Genomic DNA, 3,173 nt, shown 5'->3' with positions numbered 1-3,173 from the left:
GACCATAAGTATCGGCTAGCTCATAAGAATCGACGACAAGATAGTGGCATCTAGTTCGAGACCACCGAACTAGAATTATCGGAAGGTCCGCCACAAGCTGGCGCCACCAGTAATTGTTAACAAACAAATAGAGATCGGCAACTATGATTAACCGGTTATTCCGTTGCCATGGTTACAAGGTTAACCGGTTAACTTGTTCCTCAGTTCATTCACCTTACAAGTTCACGCGCGGAAAGAAGAATAGAAGATCGAGACGACATCTACGCCAGCGCCAAAATTATTGTTACGATTAGATTAATTCTCTGTCAACGGTGTTTTTATAATTGGTATATAAGGGGCTGAAATAGGCCTCATTAATACACACTATTTTTCCACCGATTTTCCCGGCGTTCGTCTCCTTCATTCGGTAGTATTGTCTTTGATTGGTTTTCTGTTCTTGTTGTTGTTGTTGTCGCCGCTGCCTGCTATTGCCTTTGCTGTTCGCGGATTGGATTGCTGCCTGTCACTTCGGCCGCCTTGCTGTGTCCCTCGAGACCACCTCCGCCAACTATTCCAGCCAACAACCATCCGGAGCCTCCAGCCATCTACAGAAGAAGAAGACCTCGTCATTAGTAATTAGATATATATATATTCTCTACTTCTCTTCATCTTTGATTATTGCTGCTGTGTCGCGGCAATAAACCGCATTCCTTTTCCGTACTCTACGGCAAAACTCTTCTTGATACTGTCACCCGATAAGGTGACAGGTTGGCCAATAAACAAAAGATATACGCTGGCACTTCGGTGCTAGGCCTAGAAATACACACAAAAAAAAACGCTGACACTCCGGTGTTGGGCCTAAGAGAAATGAAAAATTAAATACACAATTAGATTCTGAGTTGGCAGTCTCCGACATAAAGATTGAACGAATCTTTAAATGGTCCTTCGAAACTTACTCTGATTTCAGTGGCAGAACACCAGAAGAACGTGTATAATTATTTTCAATCCTTGCTGGACTCCGATGTGCGTAGCTACACCTTGTGGAAAGAGTTGGAAAACACTATTCCCAAGGGGGTCTTTAGACGCTTAAGACTACCAGAACCATTCCCAGAACAAAAGAAAGTCGAGAGCAAAAGACCAAAACCGTACGCCAGACCGGTACCAGAAGCGCAGAAGGGCGTGCCACTACTCAACGCTGAGGAGCAAAAACAACTAGAGGAACTCAACAAGACCAGAGCTACCAACGCAGCAGTGATCGCAGCAGCCCAAAAAACAGCTCAGGAGGTGTGTAAAATGCCAAAGGTTAGACTCGCACGCATTTAATGAGGTTCCGGCTCCCCTACCAATCAACAGATTGTTGATTTCGAATCCCTTTACGGCGACAGGGGTAGACTTCGCCGGACCTTTTCCTGTAGAAATCGGAACAAATATAAATGCGAAAGCATATATATGCTTGTTCACATGCGCAGTCACAAGAGCGGTGCACTTAGAAGTCACCACAGATCAGGGGCTAGCAACATTCATATACGCCTTAAGAAGATTCTTTTCGAGAAGGGGATTCCCCAAGACAATGTATTCAGACAACGCGGGTACGTTCACGAAGGCAGCAAAATACTTAAGGTCAGCATACAAAAGCGAGAAAGTATATAATACCCTAGCCGGGTTAAATATCAAATGGAGGTTCTCCCCGAGTCTAGCTCCCTGGTGGGGAGGATTTTGGGAGAGGATGGTACAGACAGTAAAGAGACTGCTGTACAAAACTTATGGAGTAGGCAGGTTAGAATACGATCTATTTCAGACAGTGCTGACAGAAATAGAGGACACAATCAATACAAGACCCTTAACTTTCGTGTCGGAAGAAGACAACGAGCCACTGACACCGAAACAATTAATATCGGGACACAGACAAGGGCAAAGACACACGATAGACGAAAGAGAGACAGAGTACTCAGACAGAGTAACTCTGACCAAAAGAGAGCGACTACGCCGAGATCTACTAGCCACTTGGTGGGAGAACTTCAACCAAGAATACGTGGCGGATTTAGAAAAATTCCACTGTCCCACCCCGGGACAGGTCAAACAGGTAGAAATCGGGCAAGTCGTAATAATACATGACGAAAATGCGAAAAGATCCAAATGGAAGACAGGAAGAGTAGCTAAACTCTACCCCGGAGCAGATAAAAAGTTTCGACGAGTAGCTGTGCTAATAGCAGACAAGACTAAAGGGAAGGGATCAACAACGATCTTCAGAGACATCAAATGTCTATATCCATTAGAGCTTCACGCCGGACAGATAGACCCAGAGTATGAGAATACCGCTCCATTCTTGGACAAAACATCAGATTCGAGTTCGGATTCTGAGTTAGACGAAGGTCCAACGGGGGGAGTGTTAGAAATTCCAGAACCCGAACCTGATGGTTCAGGGACGGACAATTAGAAAGGAAGTCAAACGGAGAAGTAATGAGATCCCACATAACACAAGGCAGTCCGTCGGATGTCCGACAGATGTCGGGGTCGGATGTTGAGTACATCTTTTTGATATCCTCCGGACAGCCCGATATCCGATTTGGATGTCCTAGGGATGTTTTTTTTTTTGGTTTTGACCGCCCTAAACAGCGCCGTCGGACATTCTAAGGATATCCGAACGGGCTTTCATTTGGCTATAAATATGACATGTATTGGACATCTATTCATGAAAAAACATTAGGCTATACCAGGATTCGAACTCGGGTCTCCCGCATCACAGTCGAATCTTATTCCACTGTGCCAATCTACAGATATATTATGATTCATTTTCGAACAATACAATCGAATTTTTGTAAAACACTAGAGCTTTTTCGATACCAAATCACATACAGGATTTTTAAGAAGTCAAGATGATGTCGAACTTAGGTTAAACCAGAGGTGTATAAATTGAAATTAAACAATTTATGCTAAATATTTTTTGAATTTTAAACTTCAGCATGATTTATTAAGTTTAAAGTAGTTTTTTATTATTTGAAATTATAATCCTATCATAAGTATACTTGCTTTGAATATTATTAAATGCTGAATAATATTTATTTTCTGTAAGTTAATTTCCAATGGCTTCGTTCCCGTAAGCTAAACGGAAAGCCTGTGCAAACAAAATCACGACTTACATATATTTTATTCATTTTTTGTAATAAATTTTAAAATAAACCATCCGGCAAATA

At 42.4% G+C, this 3,173-nt stretch overlaps 1 long non-coding RNA gene across 1 annotated transcript; it reads right to left on the bottom strand.

Moving 5' to 3' along the window:
- Nucleotides 1-312: 312 nt before the first annotated feature.
- Nucleotides 313-2,373, bottom strand: LOC116922664. The gene is made up of 2 exons (XR_006650034.1): nucleotides 936-2,373; nucleotides 313-837 (listed from the first exon to the last, which is right to left on the bottom strand). It is a non-coding gene; the product is annotated as an uncharacterized LOC116922664 (long non-coding RNA).
- Between the last annotated feature and the right edge of the window lie 800 nt (nucleotides 2,374-3,173).

Source organism: Daphnia magna, linkage group LG8, assembly GCF_020631705.1.
Source record: "Daphnia magna isolate NIES linkage group LG8, ASM2063170v1.1, whole genome shotgun sequence".
Classification (NCBI taxonomy): domain Eukaryota; kingdom Metazoa; phylum Arthropoda; class Branchiopoda; order Diplostraca; family Daphniidae; genus Daphnia; species Daphnia magna.
This window is presented reverse-complemented; position numbering and strand designations above follow the sequence as displayed.